Below are 24213 nucleotides of genomic sequence, written 5' to 3'. Positions count from 1 at the left end.
TATATATATATATATATATATATATATATAAATATATATATAAGTACGTACATGTACAGGTACATCCACATATATATATATTCTGTTAGGTATTCTGCTTTTCTTTGAGAACGATTCTCTCTCTCTTTCTCTCTCTTTCTTTTTCTTTTTCTATAGATATCGAAAAAGGTACAGGAGTAAGAGAGTAAAAAGCTATCGACATCTCTCTTACTCTTGGACGCCTATCCTTTTATCTTTTCCTTTTCACCTCGTCCCACATCAGACTCTTGGGAATGAAATAAATTCCGCGTTTCTGAGAAATTGGAGAGCCTCGGGGGTAGAAGACATTTTCCTTGGGCTAACCTCTCGTCGTCCCTCAGCCTCAACCACGCCAGAAAACTCCTTATTCCGCGTCATCTGCTTTTCAATCAAGGTCGGCTATCGGCTGTGCTGTAGCCGAGACTAGATAGATAGATAGATAGATAGATAGATAGATAGATAGATAGATAGATAGATAGATAGATAGATAGATAGATGGATGGATGGATAGACGGATAGATAGATAGATAAAGAGAGAATAAGGATGAGACGACGTCTTCGAAATCCGACGACCTTACTCGGATATCTTCTTTTTCTTTTCTTTTTTCTTTTTTTCTTTTTTTCTCCTCTTTCGTCTTTTTTTTCTTTTTGTTTTTACCTTCCTTTCGGCTTAGAGATAAGTTGATATCATCGACGTGTATCAGCACACGGTTCCATCCACCATGAACTTCCATGGCATTTTTTCAAGCTCGTTTTTAATATCTCAAGATGGAGAATATATTAAAAGAGTTATGACATTGACCATGACACGGGATGACATCTTTTTCCTTTTCTCTTCTCTTCTTTCTTTCTTTCTGTATTTTCTCATACATATTTTCTCATCGTGTTATCATCGTCGCTTCGTCGATCGTACTGTCGATCGAACTTAAAGAGTTGCCTTCGTAGAATTTTTCAAATTTATTCTCATTATCGATCGATCTTGATTAATTATCACTTATTAATTATCAGAATATTCAAAGATATAATATAGATACAAATTTCTCTCATAAATATAGTATAGTATACTATATAATTTTTCGATAATTATATGAATTTTATAAATCACAATTTTACGAACTTCATAAAATTACGATTTTACAAATTTTTATTAATTTGTAATGGATATATCGTTTGGAAAAAATACGAAGAAAATGAGAAAGAAAGAATAGAGACAGAATCACGTGAAAATAGAGAAAAAGAGAGAGAGGAAGAAAAAGAGGACAAAAGATAAATTCAAATTAAAAAGGACTCGTTGAGTGACAAGGAACGAAATAATCCATAATTACGAAGAATTCATAAATCACATTCGAACGCATGTAATATCTTTAGAAAAAAAAAAACAAAAACAAAAACTGAAGAAAATAAGAAAGAAAGAATAGAAACAGAATCATATGAAACTAGAGAGACAGAGAAAAGAAGAGAAAGAGGATAGGAGATAAACTCAAAGCAAAAAAAAAATAGGATTCGTTGTGACAAGGAGCAAAATAAGATATTCAAAACATCGCTGTAACGTTTTGTCGTTGGCCCTGCTATCTTTCCTTCTTTCTTTCTTTCTTTCTTTCTTTCTTTTTCTCTGTCTTCTTTTCCGTATAGCGGATAGAAGTTTTTAGATTTCGCTGGAGGCGCGATAAGTAAAAGTTTCTTTTTCCTTTTTTCTTCTTTCTACCTTTCGTTTTTATTCTTCGCAGGCGTAAGTTCCTTTCGAAGTTTATATTTTCTCTATCTTTCCTCGAACCATCCTGGGCAGGCCTTGTTTCTACCACAATTTTAGTTCACTTGGCCGCCAGTCACGCATAACAAATCTCTCTCTATCTCTCTTTCTCTTCTTTCTATCTTTTTAACGAAGTTTTTTTTTACCTCTTGTTCTTGTTCTTATTTTTCTTGTTCTTGTTCTTCTTGTTCTTCTTCTTTCGGTTGACTAGTAACCGTAAATACACGCGTAGAACGAATAACAAACTAGAGCCGCAAGCTTCTAGAGAAATATTCCCTTCAGAAACGAGACTAGTTTGAGACAATACTACTCCTACCACTACTAGTTTCTTTTGCTTCTCTCTTTGCTATCGTTTTGCTTAGGATTCCCAATAAAAAGAAATCCTCCCCTTGATTTTATTGCATGTTGCCTTTTTCGGCAACGATAACACGTCCTATCTTACGTTTCTCTACGAGCACATTCGATGCTTTCCCCGCAAGTATCGCTCGTCCGTTCTATCGATCGTCCGTCCTTTCGGAAAATAATTCGAGTCTCTCGGGAACTTAAAACTTTCCTCAGAACTAGAGAAACTCGAGAAACGTATCACGTTCGTCCGTGTACACTCTTACACAAGGATATACACCGAGATCATTTTTAAAGATCAAAACTAAAGTACACTAGATCGAAATCTTTATCCAAAGGAAAACCCTCGGATCTCTCCCTTCCCTATCGAAAGATTTTCTGTTCTCACGAGATAAGATACTGTTTAGAGTCTTGCACTTGACTCGCGCGGCGGAGAGTCCGGAAAGCAAAGAGAAAAAGGAGAAAGAAGAAAAAAAAGGAAAACAAAGAAAAAAGAAAAGAACAAAAAATCTCGTGGGATGAGAAGACTGACCAACGGAGTGTGAAAGAGAAAGAAAGAAGAGAGAAGGAGATAGAGATAGAGATAGATAGCTAGATAGACAAAAAGAGAGAGAGAGAAAGAACGAGAGAGCGAGAGAGACGAACAGAAGATAACCTTGAAAGGAGATAAAAAGAATAGGTATTCGTTAGCCAGCGGGAAGTTAAGGGTGAAACAATCGAGGGCCAAGAGCGAGAAAAGAGGAGGTTCTGAGGGCAGCCTCGAAGGATACTGTGGAGGCGCGTCGTTTCCGGAAGAAAACGCGCCAAGTGTGTCCGAGAGAACAATAGTCTCGAAGGACGCAAGGAGGACGGCGGAACCAATATGTAGCTTCCCTTCCTGCCTTATTCTCTTGCCCTTCTCACTCTCTCTCTTTCTTTCTCTCTCTTTTTCTTTTCCTCTCACCCCCTGGACTCACCGACGAAACCTTTGTTACTTGTTAGTGACTTTTATCTGGTCGCCTCGGGTCCTCGATTTATCTCGCCTCTCCCTTCTTTCCACTTTCTCTCTCTCTCTCTCTTTCTTTCTCTTTCTCTTTCTTTTCTTTTATACGTGCTTCGATGATTTTCCTTTCCCTTTCCACCCCTTTCCTTCTATATCTTTCTCCACTCCTTCCTATCGCCCACTAACAGTCTCTAGCCTCCAACAGTCCGGAACTTCTTATTCCGGATTTTAGTGCCGTAGGCTATCTCTTTTCTTCCTTCTCTACATCAACGTTCATCTTTCTCTTTCTATTCTCCTCTAGAGTCCTTCTTCGTTCGTCCTTCTCTCTTCTCAATGCTTCTCCTTGCTTCTTCCGGTCCCGCAAGCTTCGTTCTTCTCTCTCTCTCTCTCTCTCTCTCTCTTTCTTTCTCTTTCTCTGTCTCTCTCTTTATCACCGTCGACTTAATCTCTCGCACGACTTCTCCCAGCAGGATTCCGACCACTGGAGCACGCGCGATATCATCGAAAGAGAGAGAAAGAGAGAAAGTCGGTCCTATCACGAACGGTACGCTCCGTCTTATCGCAATGAAAAGAGCTATTGGATTCAAAGTTTTCTTTTGATTCTCATCATTACTTCGGTGATTTCAGAGTCGATAATCCTCGAGAATCAACAAGAGGATATCTTTTGAGTTCCACAAAGTAATACTGTTTCAATCGAATCACTTTATCGGATTTTCTCATTAAATTCTTATTTCTAGTATATATCTATGTTAGCTACGATATTCGTATCGCCGGTATTAAATTCGTATTGCGACCTACTTCTTCGAAAATATTCGACGATCTTTTTTCGTCGTACCTCAAAATCGAGGAGAACGTTCTTTGCATTTCTTCTGGGGAAAAACTTAAAAGAAATGACAGATGTCCATGGCACACCTGCGTCCTTTTCTCTGCATTTTCTGCATAGCACCTTCTCCAGGTTTTTAACGGATACCATCAACGTATTCCTTAGTGACGGATGATAGTTTTGTCTACAACGTATATTTATTTTTACTTTAGAACTTGTTGGATTCTATTCTAAGGAATACAAGTTTTCTAGGTTGTGTATTGGGAAATGTTGTAAAAAGTTGTTGACATTATCAAACAAATCATTTCGATTAGATTATAATAAAAAAAAGAAAAAAAGTACTCCGAGTTTTCTGACTTGACATATCCGGTTAGAAATATTTTTCGATTTAACCAGAACATTTCTAAAGAACTTCGCGAAGGATTTGTTCTATTATAAGAGTTACATCGCGCCATGTTTAAATAAGAAGCATGTTCGGAATAAAAACCACTGGATCTTGGATAATTTAATGGATTGAATCAACGTATGCGAAACGCGAGATTGCAGATTCGAATCCTGTCACTCTATTTTTAAATACGACTATAATATTACACACACACACACACACACACACGTGTGTATGTATGTGTGTAAGTACTTACATGTATAAGCTCTAGTTAAATCAAGAAGAAGAAACTTTTCTTCCGTCGTAACACTACCGAAGCGATGAAAATGGGATCGATCGAAGAATGACCCTATTCTCGCCTTCCGAAGTAAGCTCCCGTTAGATAATAAAGATTCGTTCGCTCGAGCATAATAGAAGACCGATCACATTGTTCACGCTATCAAGAACGTCTATTACTCACCAATAATCCCACTTCCGGCGTTCCATTTGTTCTTTAAGCACGTCGTTTTTTACATGTGCGCTTGCACATAATATATATACATATAGACACATACACACACACACTTTTCTTTGTCCTGCATTTCTCAACGTTTTTCATTTCCATTAAAAAACTCACTGGAAATAAGCTACGAAATTTATTTGTACTAAGCATTTTAAGAAACTTCGAAAGACACGATGGTTTCTAATAACGATTTTCTTAGTAGAATTTTTCAACGATCTCTTTAATTTCTTTATTAACTTAGATCGATACAAATATGCATGTACGTAAATATCTCTTCGTAACAAGCATACACGTATATACGTACGGAATCTTCCTTTCAAACTTTTTTTATTAATTTACACAAAATGAAAATACTTGGGATTTTTTTATTATTACTATTCTGTTTCTCTTTGATTCAACATAGAGACGCGAAATCGTGATTTCACTAGAGTTTACTTCAAGGATACGAATACGCGTGAAGTCGAGAACATTAGCACTAGTTGATTAACGATTTCGTTAATTTCCTTATTGACCTTGATCGATGCAAACACGCATATACGTAAATATCTCGTCGTAACAAGCATACACGTATATACATACGGAATCTTCCTTTCAAACTTTTCTTATTAATTTACACAAAATGAAAATACTTGGGATTTCTTTATTATTATTATTCTGTTTCTCTTTGATTCAACATAGAGACGTGAAATCATCGTTTCACTAGAGTTTACTTCAAGGATACGAATACGCGTGAAGTCGGGAACATTAGCACTAGTTGATTAGTGGCTAAGCCGCGGGCGGAGTATAAACTCGGCCGATTAGAACGGGATGATGGAAGGTCGAACGCGTGTACGAGAGTACAGAGGCACGAGCGAAGGGTCTCGCTAAATGTATCGATCATCGATAGCAAACCCTCCCTACGTTCTCGGATTTACTTGATCTATCGAATGCTGACCGTATATGTCTTCATTACGTCCGGAAATAGCTCACCCCTTTCGATAGGCTACGATATCTATCCCGTTTTGAATATAATTCAACGTTATTATTATTATTATTATTATTAATATTATTATTATTATTAGGTAATCTGTTTGATTTTAAAAATTGTATTAATTACGTTGTCTGTGGAGATTCTCTTTAAATATTTATTCTTATTTCGATAATAGCTTTTATTTTCGCACGCTACATAATCGTCATAATTCTGTTCCTTTGATTTATATTATTGTAATTATACTTATTGTAATTAACCTCTTCCTTTTAGTCTAACAAATCGTCCCAGTTTTTCCGATATATTACACACATATACGTCTGATATTTTTTTTTAATAGCCGTAAGCATAAAAATATATGTATACATATTATATTTATCTTTCCTTCTCGCATTAAAGTTTCCACCGAACTTTTATTACTCTCATGGAAACTTAGTTACATAATACTACTTAAGATATTTATAATTCATTAAGTATACACACACACACATACGCATACACACATATATATATATGTGTAGTTATCGAAGAAATAAACGTAGGAACTATTTATACGGTTTAATGATTAAGCTAGATATATAACTAGTAAACTAGGTCCACTTTCTATAAAACAAAGAACGAGAATAGCTTTTCTCGTTTAAAACTGAGGAAGGTAGAAAGCGTTGCGTCGGCCAAAGGAAAGCTTTAAGACCGAAGAAACGTCGTGAATGTTGGGAAAGAGTAAATGCGTGGTTAGGTGGAGGAAAGATCGGGGTAGGAAGGGAAAGAGGGGAGGAACAGCGACAGAAGGAAATCTATTTGCTTTCGCACACTAATATTCCCGCAAATAACCATGGAAATGAAGATTTTAACCGAGCCCATATTTTCTCTCTCTCTGTTTCAGGTGAGTAGTCGTCAGCAAAATATCCATTTCGATTCGTCCCGCGACCCAGTTCTCGCTTTTAAATCTGAGTAAGTATCAACTGCACCGCTTTATTCCGTGCTATAAACTTAATCTAACGATATTGCATGGACGAACTTTCGCATGGAAGGAAAGAGAATGGTCGTGTTCTTCGGATTATTGCTCTTTTGTACAATAATCTCTCTCTTTCTCTCATTCTCTCTCTTTTTCATTCATTTTAACGTAAAAAACGATATATCATATAGCTATTTTATTAAAGTTACATAAAGTTTCCTACTTAATTTTTTTTTTTGCATTTAAAGTATAATAATTCATTTACTGATCAATAAATATTATATATGATCGCATTTATTATGTAATACAGAGACGAAGGATAAAACAAGCTGAAATTTTAGATCGTTTTTTAAAAGCTGGTGAAATGTTTTGATTATCCAATCGATCGATCCTTTGTTCAAATATGTAGAATATATTATTTAATAATCTTTATCATAGCTGAAACAGTATCTCATTTTGTAATAACGATGAAAGTATTCATCCGCGTCATTATTTATATTAAATAAACCGTAAATATATAACTTGTTCGATTATTATTTCTTTTTGTATTTCTTATTAATATCTTTTCTACTTGTCATAAAATATAAAAAATAAACAGAATTCAAAAGAAATCTCTATTTAAAACATGTTACACTTGTCCAGCACTTTGTACGTTAAACGGCAAGAAAAGTTTACTTTTCTCGTCTAACTTTAATTATTCTTTCTAAAAAAGCGTTACTCTAATTCACGTACTTAATCTTAAATCGAACCAGATATCACAGTACGAAGTAAGTACTTACTGACCGCTATAAGTACTTGAGATTCTAAAGAGAAGAAGGAGAAAAAGTTATTTATATAGACTTTTATTTTATTCGTTCACTTCCATTGTTCACCTTCGACAATAATAATCATTCGTTCAAGTTGACCATTGTTTTTCAGTTCATGGCAATTTTGCGATGACTCGTTATCGGTTTTGTTATCATCTCGTTCCACTTTTCCAACTTTGAAAAGAAGTCGGTTGTATCGGTTTAAATGGGTTTAACAATGTTGAGTACGTAGCGTAGTCTTGCAATAATTTTCATGCTGCTTGCCATTAATGGTACGATTTTTCTTCTCCGATCTTTTCTTCTTATTTTTATTCTTATTCTTATTCTTATTCTTATTCTTATTCTTCTTTTTCTCTTCTTCTTCTTCTTCTTCTTCTTCCTCTTCTTCCTTCTCTTCCCTTCTTTCCTTCTTATTTCTTTCTTTTTATGTTCATTTGCACAAGCGTTCAAGTTTACGATTGCCAAGCACATTCTACGATTTCAACGAAGCAAAATTACTGTCGTTAGAGAACGCATTCATGAAACTCGGTCACGGTAATAATGTCACGTTAATTCTCGTTAAGGGAATATCGCAACAACGATTTTTTTCTTCCTTCCCATTCCAAAAAATAATTTGAATTGTTTTAAGCAAAGATCGCAAGCGATTTCGAATGCGATGTTTTCTTCAACTCGTAATTTCCGATAGTCAGTGATATTTACATATATTTTCTTAAGAATATTTCTCTTGTATCAAAAATTCTTTGAATTAAAAAAAAAAGAAAGAAAGAAAAGAATATTCTATCAAAAAAAAAAAAAAAGAATTGTCGTAAAAAGACGAGAAGGAAAAGAAAAAGAATCATTAAGAGCCGCAAACCTGTTCAAAGAACGTTCACAGCGATCGTACGGTGAGACGAAACGGTGAAATTTTTGGCTCGATCTGGAGGATAGGGGTGGATCGAATTCCTCGAAGGGTCAACACGCCCTTCAGGATTCTCGTAATATCCGGCTAGCGTCCACAAGGACGGTTACGACTATCTAATTCAAAGAAAGATTCCACTTGTGTGTGCGAGCGTATCTGGTACGAGAGTGTTCCGTGTAATAGAAAGAGATGAAAAGAGAAAACAAGAAGGACAGAGAAGAAAATGGAGGGATGAGTAAAATCGTGAGCATGAGAAAGAGAGAGACGAAAGATGCGAACCAAGAGAGAGAAAGAGAGAAAGAGAGAGAGAGAGAGAGAGAAAGACTAAAAGAGAATAGGACGACGACACTCTCTCGCTCTACCGAATGACAAATGGAGACCACAAGATTGCGCCTCCGACATCCAATTAGCCCGACCTTTCCCTGTCTTTCTCTCTTTCTCTCTTTCTTCTACCCCTTTCGTCCACACTCACGACGTCAGGTGCAGGACACATCGTCGAATTCAGGCTGTAAACGGGAACACGTAGACCAGGAAAGAGTCCGTCCTACGGACGTTTAATCAACGAAGTCCAAACGTTGTTCCACGCGAATTCATTGGTCGGTTGGTCGGTTGGTTGGTTGGTTGGTTGGTTGGTTGGTAAGAGAGAGAAAGAGAGAGAGAGAGAGAGAAATGCGACTCTTTGGCTGCATCCAAGAGGAAAGGTCAACTATTTCTTTCTCGAATTTTGCCTCGTGTTTCTAGGATATCGATCCATGTCTAAAGGAAACCAGGTTGCTTTTAAGGGACACAATGTAAGAAGGATGATATGTTTCATGCAAAGAGGCTTTTTATCATTGTTCGATTTCTTTCGGATAGAATTAGATCGATCTTATTTTTATCACTTTCTTATTTCTCATATATGAAATTCAAGGCTTATTCTCAACAAGCATCTCTCTTAAGTGAAACTATTCGGATTATCGATTTAAATAAGTAATAAAAATAAAAATTGCAGTCGTTCCTTGTTGAATCGACTTTTATTTGACGAAATTATACGACGGAAAACATTATGTTTTTCGAAGGGAATAATACAGATATCTTCTTTGGATAATAGAAACGAGATCTATTTCCAATAAGAAAGGAAAAGAGAAAGAGAGAAAGAGAGAAAGAGAGAGAGAGAGCTTCCTTTTTAGATTAATGTACAGTTACGTAGAAATGCATTCGTCTTCCGTCTTGGAATTAATTACTTTTCCACGCTTTCGAATAGGACAGTAATAACTAATAAGAGAGGGAAATGCAGAGAGAGAGAGAGAGAGAGAGAGAGAGAGAGAGAGAGAGAGAGAGATAGAAAGAGAGAAAGAGAGGTAGAGAGAGTAAAAGAGAAAGAGAATGAATAATAGGATACATTGAACTTAATCTTCTTCGAACGTCTATCAATACTCATACTATAGTTTATTAATCAGCTTTTTTTTTATAAACATTACTCCTTGCATTACAGTCGCGTATATATGTGTACGAATAATCATTTGTATATATCTATATATGTATATTATATACATATGTGTATGTATATACGTATATATGTTTATGTATAATCAATTCTTTTTTATATTTAATTTATTACTTTGTATTATTTTATATTATTTATATTTTTTATATTTATTATGTTACTCTATATTTAATTAATTACTTGTTGCATTACAATCGTGTATATGTATATATATGTCTACGAAACGAATTTGATCATATATACAAATACACATACTTACACGTATACACACGAAGTATCGTATACGGTCGACTTTATCGTCGTTACCGATAAAGCGTACTGCCAATATGCTGGAATGGAATGCGCTGAGCTATCTTCAAGATAAGATCTCTTCCACGCTTTACTTCTTTTCTCTTTTCTGCGTTAAAGTCAAAGAGATATTCGAAAACGTTCGTCTGGAGCCCATAAAAGATCTCGTTATTTTCCTCGATGGTTATTTTATAACAATTGATCCTTCTTTCTAATCATATTATAAATATATCTCTTTTATTTTTCTAATATTTATTCTATTACGGTATAACAATCGGGTATTGGTTATTTTTATTTTTCTCCGTAGTATTGTAGTTACAGTTGGATATATTTCGATGAAAAGAAAAAGTATTTGTAAATTCATTGTCAATTTTTGAAAGAGACGAATAAATAAACAATTTAGAAAAAATGGAGATATTGGTAGAAAATATTAATCTTTCAAATGACGCTTATATTGAATCTTCTAACAATATTGATAACAAGTTGCAAGAAAGAAAATAAAATTATAGCAATGCAACGAAATAACAACGCGTTATATTTCGTTAAAAGTATTATTAAACTATCACTATATCAGAAAGACACGAAATAAATAAATCACATTTAATCGAATATTGGTTATTTGTATTTTTCTCCATAGTATCGTATTTACAGTTGAATATGTTTCGATGAAAAGAAAAAGTATTTGTAAATTCATTGTCAATTTTTGAAAGAGACGAATAAATAAACGATTTAGAAAAATTAGAGATATTGATGGAAAATATTAATCTTTCAAATGACGCTTATATTAAACCTTCTAACAATACTGATAACAAGTTGCAAGAAAGAAAATAAAATTATAGCAATGCAACGAAATAGCAACGCGTTATATTTCGTTAAAAGTATTATTAAACTGTCACTATATAAGAAAGACACGAAATAAATAAATCACATTAAAAAATTCCAAACTATAATTACCATGACAACTCGTATCCAAATATCACAAGGATGATCGAGGATTTCTATTCGAAAAAAAAAATAAATAAAAAAAGCATTAGATACTCACTAATAAATTCATTTTAAACAGAAATAATACAATCAACTATAATCAACGTTACATTGAAGATTTACGATATATTAACATTTCATTAGTATACCGCTCATCAACGCACACAATAACAGAGTAGGAATACAACTTCTTTAAAAGCTTCAATACGAAGTTTCTAACATTGGGAGACTTCAATGCGAAGTATAATTACTGAGGCTTTCGAATGAATAATCCTAAGAGCAAAACGTTACTCCGTTATATAATAAACAAACTCGTTAGGAAGACTTATACACTATACGTTAGAAATGATGATATTCGTGAAGCATTACAAGTTCTCTCCATACAGGAAGAAATCACAGAATTCACGAGAAAATATCAGACCAAAGTCGAAGCTCATATAAATTCTTTAGCGGTAAATTACTATACCATAGCATAACTAGAATACTGAAGCGCAAACACTCTCTAGATTTAATATAACTTCAAACTCCACCAACAACAAACAACATAACTGTAAATAACAACACACATATGACTTTCGCAGTGCTTGTCGCTTAATGTACTGTAACCCAAATATTATCTTTTTGTTTTATAATTACTTGTTAATATTGTGTATAACAGATGCAAATAAACTTGAGATTTTTAAAAAATGTATGATTACAAAATAATATTAAATCATTCTTTGTCATTAAGTAACGGAAAAGAATGTTTACAAAGTTTTTAAAAAAATTATTATGAGATCGAAAATTTGTAATAAATTAGACATTTAATCATAGTTCATCAGTTAATTGGTAATAGTACGTTAAATGTTATTGCAAAATTTTCATTAATCTTTTTATAGTTTTAACATGTTTGTCTGCCATTTTTAAATCAAAAATTCAATTAAAAGCGATTCTTCGTATCATGTAATTTGTTTTTATAGTATCAATTTCAAGTCGATCTATTCAACTCATTCGGTCTATAAAACGAATATGTTCGTGTACGCGTGTTCACGCATATTTAAACAAATCCATGTATAAATTTGTATGCACAGAAATGCATTATGTATAAATGCAAGTAGTAAACTTAATGATAAACGAAGATCTTTCGTCAAGTCCACATATTTAACTTTTTATCCATTCGTCAACTTTGATTATCCCTGTAGAAAATTTTTTAAACATTCATAATCATACCTGTTATTATTTTAAATATTCTTGCGAAGTTACAAATCTCCCTACACGTCAGATTTTTTATAATCTTGTTAATTTAATAAAAGAAAGAACATTGCCATTTTTAACCAAGAGCTCTGATCAAAACAAAATTATTTGTAAATTTTTGTTACTTCATTTTTTACACAAATTTGGAATCAATCTATTTACAATCAATATAAATGTATTTTTAGTTTAAATATTTTGATAAAACGTAAAGATTCGAAACGATTTTTAAATATTTCGGAGATAATCGTTTGTATATCGAAAAATATAAGAAACTTTTTACGATTGCGTTTTAAAACTGGTATGAAATATCTTGACAAATTCCATGCATTCATAGCGATATTATGTACATAAGCCTTTCCTTATCATTCACTTCTTAATGCTCGCTCATTTTCATAGCTTTTCTACGGACGGTCACTTGCACATTTCCTACTATATCCTGGCTTGACGTGTGCTTGATTAATCGGTCAAAATAAATATTCTAGCTTGGAACGAACTCTTTTCCTAGGAAGCTTGTAGCAGTCTGCTAAGATATGATACTTGTTACTTTTTGACTTTTACAAAATAGTGAAGTTTATCGGTGAAATATGCACTACATGATTTTTGTTTTTCTTTCAAGTTTGTCTCATGTACTTATTTATTTACTTTAAAAAACTTTGTCGGAAGTATATTTTAAAGAATATAAGAGAGAAACGAAATAAGTGTATGTTCGTTAAACGATGTAAAGTATACATATTTTACATTTATTTTTAATCATAAAATATTCTTTGTTATCAGTAATTGATTAGCGATACGATTAATGATAATTTCTTTCTTCGTTGTATTATGTATATTTATTATATAAAAATGAAATAAAGAAATTATATATTTTTATTTGTTATAACGGTGTTATGTCATTACATTAGAAGTAATCATTTGAGACGAAGTAAAGTAATTTCTATGTGATATATTTAATATCTTTTCTAAATGATATAATTGTATTTATTATAATGATCTTGTGTTATTATATTAAAAATAATAACTTCTAACGAAATAAAATAATTTCTTCATTATTTTAAATTTTATCAAAAATATAAACAAAATTATAAACTCTATTATTTCATCTTTGTCCGAAGTTACTGGATATGTATTTTATAAATTGAAAAATAAATATGATTATATATATATATATACACACATGTAACACACATAAATATATATACGTTACTATTGAAAAATGTATACACAATTTTCAATTTTATTTACCTTCTAGTAAAAAAAGGAAATTATTCTACTTATTGCATTATTAATACAAAATCAAACAACGTTGACCAAACCAAAAAAATAATGCTATTATTTTACAATTTAATTATATAATAAAGTAAATTAATATAAATAATATCGATTATTGAAATTTCTATTTTAATTTAAATAGCAATCATGAATTTTTATACAAAAACTGATAGAATTAATTAAAAACGAAGGATTAACTCGTTTCCTTGCCCAAATTCAAAGAATCCGAACATTCTATTAGAACAAAAAAGATTGATTAAACGAGACTCACAGAATTTTTGTGCTTATCGTCATCTCTATTGCTCGAAGAATCAAACGATTTCATGAGAGAAACAAAAATAAATCTTAACTGTTCTCCGTTTAGAAGGCTCTTTGTCCAATAACCCAACTACTTGCTTGAATGCACGTAGCCTTTAGATCGCGTGTAAACAGAACAGTATGATCAACAGCAATACGCGAATTAAATATACAAGATACTTTGATTAGATGCATTTTTCAAGATTACTAGGCTAAACAATTAGTACAACGATAAGTGTCTCAAATGGTTAGAACAAGAGTGTTTTCTACGTATTGAAAAATATGAAAATCATCAGAACTGATCTGGTTCTAATGATCAGGTCGACGTAAGATCAAACAATCAGCTGATTAAACTCAGCAAGTCGAACTTGCCGTAGTATCGTAATGTTTGGTTTTAGTGATGGTACGCACAAGACGATGGAGTCGAGGAATGATAGCCTTGGGCATTTCGAAGGCTACATTCACCAGTATCTGCTTTCCAAGAAAGTTCGTTGTAGTGTGAACGCATGCATTGCACTCTAGACCAAGTCGACAAACGACCGAAGAATTAAACGATCAAATTCGGTGAGCGAACGAATCCGTTCGTACGTTGCTCGAGTTTACAGCCGCCATCGTGGTGATCAAGTTGCTACGTTCAAGCTCATATATATTCTCTTGAATCTAATCGACATGTTCAATTTCTCTATTCACTAGGAACGTGCTATTCCGGTGGTCACGTGACCTAGTCGCCGCAAGCAAGTGCTGTAATCGTCGTATATAACAAGACAGTCACGCCGTGATTTCTACGGAGCACGTGCTTCAACTTGCGTTGAGGTTACACCGTTACATATAGTTTTTTGTTTATTATGGCTTATGAAGTGGAAGGAGAGGATGCGACTCGAAACGTTTCAGATAACATCGCTGGTTACGTCTGTCTCGATCTAGCAAAGGTTACTCAAGTACTTGATGAGTGGCGTTTTAATCGTCGTTATTAGTAACCGCCAATGAAGTTACCACGTGTGCGGTTTTTAAGCATTATGTAATAAACGAAGTAAACGAAACTCGAAAACGTTTTATCGTTAAGTATTCTTTGAAGACATGGAGTTACAAATGAAGTGAGATTGAATACGTGAAAATTTTTAAGAGATCGAATTTTAGAATGGCGGAAAAATTAAAATTGTTGTTTATGATATCGAGTTAAGAATCGTCGCCTGTGAAAACGACATAGAATAATTTACAGACATCTGGAAAGAAAAGATATACTTTGAATTGTTTTAATGGATTCTTCGTAGTTTTTATTTACGATAAATAAATTATATAGATTTAATAGAATTTAATATTTCGAAAACTCGAGGAGAGTTGGATCTAAGAAAAAAAAGTGCTCGGCCTTTTTAAGTAATCGACATGTACTTCTGGTATTTTCTTATGTAAATCTTAAATTGTTTGATATCATCCGTTATCTGATTTACCGTTATCAGGTAAAACACATATATTGTCTAAGACAATAAGTCTCTAAAACTCTTCAATATGAGAACTTTCGAATTTCTTTTTTATACATTTTCTTTATACATTTGCACAATGAATTTTTTTTTTACATTTCTTTTATATATTTAACGCGATACCAGTACTGTTATTATCAAAGATTTTTCTCCGGAAATGTTAGAAAATATATTTTATACACGACTAAAAATTCTTGTCATCACGTGTATCATGTTTGCCATATTTTTCTTTTTCATTTTTTTTTTTTTTTAATTTTGTTTTCACTCTCTAGTCGCGTCTTTTTCCAACGTTGATTTTGAAGAGGATCAATTAATTAAAATCTCTGCATTCTCGACCTACATAGAGATTGCCCTGTCAAGTGGTTGAGCACTCTGAGCTCAGGTCGTAAAGGTAGGCAAGGAAAAGATGTTAAAACAGATGCGGCACCTTTGCGTGAAAAAGAACGGCATACTCGAAAATTCCTACGTTTATAGTAACGGAAAGAGAGAAAAAGAGAGAGAGAAAGAGAGAGAAAATCCGAGAAATCTCTAATTAAAAATCAAAAGTCGAATAACTCGGCAATGTCGACGACGATGTTACTCGTGTGGATGCTGTAAAAAAGTAAAAAAAAAAAAAAGGAGAAAGGTAGAAATAGATAGAGAAAGAGAAAGGGAGAGAGAGAGAGAGAGAGAGAGAGAGAGAGAGTAAGAGTAAAACCAACCATCCCTCTTTTTTATTAAACTCGACGAACGTGCAGGTAGAAAAGACTTGCTCTTTGACGAGAAGCTTGATGGATCTCGAAAAACAACGTCTCTCCGAGCGAGAAAAACTCTACATTTTTTTCTTTTTCTCAGTTTTTCTATCTCTCTCTTTCTCTCGCTCTTTCCCTCTTACACAGTTTCTCATAAATACGAAAACAAAAAGATCGCTAATAAAAAAGAAGTTTCGTATTCTAGGATTTTCTTGAAAATAACGTCGACCTATAAAGAATGTTAAAGGATAATTATTCTAATATGCAAGGAAAAGGAGATTTAATCGGCACACACACACACACACACACACGTACACATCATCAACTCTTTTTACAATCTTTCTTTACGTCTACAAACAAGCAAAGCTATATCTTCGAATATCCATGGAATGTGGAGATAGGCCTTTTACCTCTATATCGCGAAGCTATTCGCATTCTTTGCGGTTTGCATAATTAGACCATAAAAATGGACGCGCCGAGCGCCATAAAGTAAATAGAGTGTTTCTGGAGGCTACAAAAGTATCGAATAACCTGCTGGGAAACAAAGGAGCGACTTTATTGCAAGCACTCACCGAGAATAGAGAACAGTGGTAAGAAATTAGTTGTAAAGAGGGTTGGAGGTGTTACGTTCAAAGCATTTCTGTTTGGCTTAACGAGAATTTTATTTTTTCATTTTTATAAAATGAAGAAATAATTTTATTGAAAATATTATAGTTAAGTGTATATATTTGATATAGTAATTGATGAAGTAATTATAAAAGCGTTTTCAATCATATATATAATCATTCCATTTAATTTGATCATCTTAAAAGTATATCTTTTGTTTCTGATTAGATAGAAATGTGTCTCAGGACAAAATTGTTTCCTCTGTAGAAGGAAATACAATGTTATAGAATTTTTGAAATTATTTTATCATAATTTTGTTGTTTGGAGATAGCAAGATTATTGATATGGTTTTGAATGAAATGATATATCGTTATTATAATAATAATATAAATTCGGGGGATATTTTTATTTTGTTTTTAACAAGAAACGATATATAAAAAGATCACATTTGAATAGAAAAAGAAAAAATATAGAAATCTTAAAATCTCAGTGCAACTGATATATTTTTTAAGTTTTGATTGTTATTAAATGTTCTATAAATTCTAGTAAATGTTCGAAATAATATTTTTTCATATCAACTGACGTATGTATTTTTTAACAGTGCGATAAGATATAGCATCGCATATTGTAATTTTCCAAATTTATAAATTTCTTACCACAGTATCCACTATGATTGCAGTACATGTCATAATAAAATATGACATATTATTCACGGATTGTTGACATTAAATTTATTTAAAACTTTATTTAAAAAATTATTTACATTTAATTTATTTACAAATTTATTTATATTAAATTCATTTAAAATTTATATTAAAATTTATACACATTAAATTCATTTGATATAATTTATTATTTAATTTATAATTTGATATTTGCGATACCCTTTTTCTTATATTTGATTTATTATAAATATTATCTTACGAATAGGAAAAATAATTTATCGTCTTTTATTTAAGACATACGTTATCAATTTTTTTAACGGTATAATATTATATTAACAATCACTTCTATTATACTATTTATCTCGATACTTAGTCTTGATTATATTAATGATAAGCTTTACGATACTTCCTTAAAATAAATCCAGTTTCTTAAAACTATTTTGTTTGACATTTATATGGAATGAGTATAAATTCGGTGTTTGCAAATTTGACTTTATTTCATATTTTTATATGCTGTTATCTTTTCAATAATTATTCAGAGAACATTGAATATTAGATTGCGTTGCAATATATTGTGTTAACGATCCAACCTATAGAATGTATCTTTATTCAAATGAAAATTCGTTTACTTCCTTCCAGTAATTCGTATTTCAGTCGATTTAATAACTTATTCAGCTATTGGCGAAAATCGAATTAAATACGGTGTAATTTAATGTTTGTTGAAAATCGAGGTAACGAAAGCACGATTTATAATAGTTATTTTCTTGATCGTATTATCGGGTTCGAGCTGGGAAACGTCGACAAAAAGATCGACAATATTTGTCAATGTCGATGATTTTACGTTTATCGAGATACACGTTGTAATAATATGGAGTTTGCTTGTGCAGATGCAGCCTTCCGTTGACACGCCGTTAACATGTTTATCCGTCTATAAATTCAAACAGGTAACGTGAATTATTATTATCATTATTATCATTATTATTATTGTTATTATTATTATTATTATTATTATTATTATTATTATTACATAATATTATATCTTCTTCTTCTCGTTACACTTAGAACACAACGGATAATAATAATTAGTTTAATAATTATTCAACAACAAAATAATAGAAAAATTGTTATGGATACGAAGTCCCAAACAATTTCATTCTCTTCATACGTTTAATATACTCTTTTTAATATAATCGACCAAAGTATTTGTTTAATCGCTACTTTTTGAGAAATGATTATTCCAAGCGCATAAAGTATCCGGTAAGTTTGATATCAGCCGCACAGTAAAGCTTAGAACCGACTATAGCCGATTTCAGCTTTGACTACATCGTTCTCGTTCCACTTTGCCCTACTTTCCCACCATTCTCATACTAGTATCTGTGTGAACCTGTACGCGAATTCGTTTTAAAATTTTCGTGATTTTCCAGGCAAACGAATTTGTTAAAAAAAAAGAAACAAGAAAAAAGAGGAAGAAGAAAAAAAAAAAGGAAATCGGCTTTTCGTCGAAAGTTACGCTAAAGCACAAAGAAAACTATTCGGTAGCGATGAAAAAAAAAAAAAAAACAAACAAAAAAGAAAAACGAAACGAAAGAAAAAAAAACAGAAAAAAGGGAAAAAAAAGGTAGTCCAAAAACGAAGCTACGCGCACCCGACGAATTATTGCGCGAAAGTAATTAACGTTTTAAACGTCAGCACGATGCACGTGCGAGTCGACGTTGCGTACAGTGTAATTTTTCATCCCTTGTCCTCTTTCGGATTCTTCCCTAAATTACGTGTGTCCTCCCACACCCATCGCCACTTTCAAAAATTTTCCAATAATGTCGTTAATTATTACGACGCGTAATTAATATTTTAATGTGGCTTATCGCATTAACGCGAAACGGACGAGCTCTTCTGGGGTAGAAGAATTACGAACGATGAGATATGATTTTAACTGGAATGCCGTGTAATAAAATCATAAACAAAATGCGAGTGATGAAACCACCCGTGAACGAAATGTCTCTCTATCTCTCTCTTGCTTTGTCCTTGTCAGCTGGATGAAACTGCAACGAAAGGACAGACACGAGGGAGGGTCGTGAAAAGTTCGCATAAATTATTCTCTCACACGGAATGTTTTTAACGAATCAACGGGCCAAACGTGTGTGTTTAAAAAAAAAAAAAAAAAAAAAAGATGAGAAAAGAAAAAGAAAGAAGAAAAAAAGGGATGAATAAGACGAGAGTAACGCGCGACGCGAGTAAAAGAAAAATCGTAGGGTTGGAAAACTAGGAAGAAAATATGAAAACGTCATCATCTTCATCGTAGTCGTCGTAGTCATAGTCGTTCAGAACGAAATAGGATTATTATTCTCTGTTTATGCAAGACCTTTCGATATTACGAACTTTATCGCTTCCTGGCAAACTCGAATAGACGAATATACGAGGTCTCCTTTTTCTTCCTCGTCTTTCTTCTTTATACCTCGACGTGGTTGGATGGATTCGTCAAAGCCGTGAGTTGAATATTCGATCGGTATTTTACTAAACAAAATGCTTCTGGCACTTCTTCATATACATACATATATATATATATATATATATATATATATATATATATATTTATATAGATGTGTGTATTTATCAGGCATCTTTTCGGTACCTAATAAAATGAGGACTATGTATATGTATATATATATATATATATATGTATGTACGTATATATGTATATATATACATATAGTTATATGTAATAGATATATAGATATATACATATATTTATCAGGCGTCTTTTCGGTACCTAATAAAATGAGGACGTCAATCTACTTGCAAGATACGAAAAGCTTGTTTATTGAATACAGCAGGAAGTCATTAAATTACACAAAACAGCAGAATACTAATTATTAGTTCTATACAGAAAGAAACATACAAACGATACGTGGTTATAATTATGAAATCGATCGGAAGAAAAAACGATTAGGAACTAGCATCGTTATATTACTTTGACCTCTAAACGAGGAATTTAAAACGATCGATTTATCATATCATGAAAAATATATTCTTCGTTCTCGTTGGTTTTATATGCTATTACAGGTCGAGGGTGGAAGGGTTGAAAGTTACAAAGCCGTCAGCTGGCGCCACATTCGGAGGATTCTGGCACTACGAGACAGCGAGAAAGGGTTAGGAAGAGAAGGTGGTGACTTAGGAAAGCAAGTTTATTCCGTGAAGCTTCTCGATCAAAGCCATTCCCAACGTCTATATACTATCTACGTAAGTTTCTACTTGAAACTTTGAAGAATTTTCCTCTAGTTGTCCTGTAACTAACGATCGTCAATTGAAAGATTTATCTACGGGAAATCGTAGAGAAGTAAATAATTATTTAAGAATTATTTAATCGGAATTCATTCGAAGAGATCCTCAAAGGGACCGAAGGAAATGAGATTACGAGAAAGAGATACACGGAAAGAGAGAGAGAGAGAGAGAGATAAAATAAAAAGAGATCACTTGGCCGGTTATCAATCTGCAGCTGCCATTTAAGTAATTAAAGACAGGAAAGGTGGTTGGATAAGAGACCGAGTACGACGTTGTAACGAGTTCACAAAGAAAAGAAACGAAGATAAAAGAAAAGCAAGAGAGAGAGAGAGAGAGAGAGAGAGAGAGAAAGAGAGAAAGATAAAAAGAGAGAGAAAATAGGGAGAGATAGGAAGAATCGATCGACGAAAAGTACCGTTGCACGGTGTACGAGTACGAGTACGAGTCGCGTTGCAATAACCAACGCACCCTCGACGTAGATAATCGCCTCGTAATTCACATATCCACGGTCATTATTATTCATACTTCGAAGCGAGAGACCACGGTGCGCGAAGGCAAATTGCCAGCGAGTCTGGCAAATACCACGTTGTACCTACATGTATATGCGTATCTACGTACCGTAGGAGCTTAGCTTTTCATCAAGCATTATATAACGCTCAGGCCTCTCATGCACGTACACATTTTTGAAAGGCTGAACGTAATAGTGTATGTCGCGAAGGAAAAGAGTGAGTTTACTTTGGAAGTTAATAACACTTTAGTCAACCGAACGTAAAACGTCGATCGGTACATATATAGCTATGTATGTATGTATGTATGTATGTATGTACGTACGTACGTATGTATGTAGTTGCTTCATCCGTAAAACCGAGCTCGAGACCAATGAGAATCGAGAGAAATTCTTTTTCTTTCATTATTTATCGCGACTCGCATGGAGAATGTGAAAAAAAGAGAGAGAGAGAGAGAAGAGAAAAAGAAAAAAGAAGACAAAGAAAAATCAATTAAACGACGAGACGAGATTTCACAAGGGTGAAATTCACCAAATTTTTATATACTTTCGGAAATATCGAAATTTCGAAATTTCACGGTTATAATTTTCGCGGATGATTCTCGTACGAGGTTTATACCGGACGGCCAAATATTTCTTCGAACGATGTACATATTATATCGAAAACGTTCCACGGATATAAATTCATCGAATTCACATCGGTCCTCCTTTTGAATGGGAATCGAACGTCGTCGTCGTCGTCGTCGTCGATTTCAAGGAAACGTCTCGAACGAACTCCGCTACGAAATATCTCCAAACCCCTTTCTCCCTCGTATCCAACCAACCAACCACCCATCCACCCACCCATCCGTTCTCTCCCACGTGTCAAACGAAAATATGTCACTGGCAGTCGGTCTGTGTCAGTCGAAGTACGCGCGCGCGTTTGCCGTTTCTCATCAACATGCGAAAACTTTGTTATTTGTTTGAACACGTTAAATTATGCATGCGCAATATGTCGACGGCTTTCCGAATGGGAGTGTGCGATCGTAGTATGCGACTGCTGGCGATGGTGGTGATGGTGGACGAGGGTAAAAGAGAAGAAGTAGAAGGAGAAGGAGAAGAAGAAGTAGTAGTAGTGTAATAGTAGTGGTGGTGGTAGTAGTAGTAGAGTAGTAGTAGTAGTAGTAAAAGTAAAAGTAGGAAAGAAGGGGAAGGTAGAAGGGATAGAGGGTGTTGCCATAGGCAGTGGAGGCTTGCAACAGTCGAAAGGGGTGCAAACATCGAGACTCAAGCGTTTCTCTTTCTTTCAAACGTAATTAAAACAACAATAAAGTGCTAACGCGCAACAATGAACGAACCTAATAACTTGCGCTGTCGGCTTGAAACTTCGACCGGGAGAGTCCGAGCTTTTCTTCGAGAAAAAGAAACGTCTGTACGGAAAGTCGATTAAATTTTACAAACTCGTCCTCTTTCTTCTAATTTATCTCCCGATGTTTCCCTCCTCTTCTTGTTTTAATAAGTATGATATTCGTTCGTTAACGTTCCGAAAGATCGATGTAAATATTTGAAACGTTTCAAAGAACTTCAATGATCGAATTAAAATCGGGAGATGGAGAAAAGAGTTAGGAAATTTTACGCGGATTTATCGATTCGTTTAACATAGTTTTTGTTATTCGCGTTAAAACGATATAGCGTGAATATATCGCGTTATCAATAATTTGTAGATATAAAGAAAAAGAAAGAAAAAATAATAAAAAGAAGAAAATATCGTGTCCAATAGGATTTAAATCAATATAGTCACGATCAAACTTACAAGAAACTTTGCATACACCTAACAATAGAAACTCGCTTATTTAAAATATCAGAAAAATGAAAGAAACCGATTACCGTGAAATACCATTCTACATATTTTCGTACCAACGTACTGAACTATGAAAGTTGTATAAATACGTTCGGTTAGGCACGTTTAATATCGTCAGAGAGACTAAAAGTTATCAAAGGTAGTGAGGGCTGAAGACAGGATAGAAAGAGATAGAATGAAGATAAAAGACAAAGATAGAGAAAAAGAGAGAGAAAGAAAGAGAGAAAGAGAAACAGAAAGAGTAAGAGAAAGAGAAAAAGAAAGAGAAAGAGAAAGAAAGAAAAAGAGAGAGAGAGAGGGGGAGAGGGAGAGGGTGGAGAGTGCGCATGGATGTGCACGCGCGTATGCCTGGAAAATTGCTAGACAGACCAGCTCTCTCGTTATGTCGCCTACGTGTTGTATACGCATGTACCTAAAGGCACGTGTGCGTATGTATGTGTCTATACGTGTGCGAGCTTTTGGAATTCTAGTTACACACGTAGGCTGAGCGTGGCAACATATGAGATGCATTTTTTTAACCGGTCGACAAACGAACGAATGAACGAACGAACGAACGAACGAACGAACGAATGAACGAACGAACGAACGAACGAACGTACGTGACGCGACCGGGCTAATCAAAATCCGATGCAGCAGCAACGACCGTCGATTAAACGACAACCCCTCCTAGAAAGCCGTTTGCCTGCTACGCGCCAAGGGGTTCGTCGATTTTTCGAGGGTGTGTGAAAGACAAAGAGATACATGAAGTGTTCAATTCGACGTTCTCTCTTCTCTTCCATTATATTCCCTCGCTCGTGTCTTGCTATTAATCTTTGATTATTGAAATGGATCATGTGATACTCGTTTTTTTATTAAACTCCAAATGATTTTTCATCGTAGATGGAGGGAGGAATAAATGAAAAAGAAGAAGAAGAAAAGGGGAAAAAATGTATGTGTGTGTGTGTATATATATATATATATATATTGATGGAATCTTCGTGGACTGATTTTTCGAAACAGATTTTAAATTTAAATTCGTAGAACTTCACAGCACGAAATTACAATGACGGAAAGAACGCGAATGAATTTTTCAAGATTCTTTAACTAGACGAGAAAAAACGTACGAAAATGGACATTTGTCGGTC

At 33.7% G+C, this 24213-nt stretch overlaps 1 protein-coding gene across 10 annotated transcripts in view; it reads left to right on the top strand.

Annotated features, from left to right (window-relative positions):
• Positions 1-24213, top strand: part of LOC127062385 (teneurin-m) — a 682969-nt gene that overhangs the window by 123382 nt on the left and 535374 nt on the right. Inside the window, exon 1 of one of the 10 annotated variants that reach the window (XM_050990452.1) lies at positions 6705-6720. The exons of 8 other annotated variants lie outside the window; for them this stretch is intronic. The gene's annotated coding sequence lies outside the window, so the exon portion shown is untranslated. Of the gene's footprint in view, positions 1-6704; positions 6721-18394; positions 18410-24213 lie in introns of those variants that run through there. One more of the 10 variants, XM_050990453.1, reaches the window with a different exon arrangement.

Source organism: Vespula vulgaris, chromosome 3 (assembly GCF_905475345.1).
Source record: "Vespula vulgaris chromosome 3, iyVesVulg1.1, whole genome shotgun sequence".
Classification (NCBI taxonomy): Eukaryota; Metazoa; Arthropoda; class Insecta; order Hymenoptera; family Vespidae; genus Vespula; species Vespula vulgaris.
This window is presented reverse-complemented; position numbering and strand designations above follow the sequence as displayed.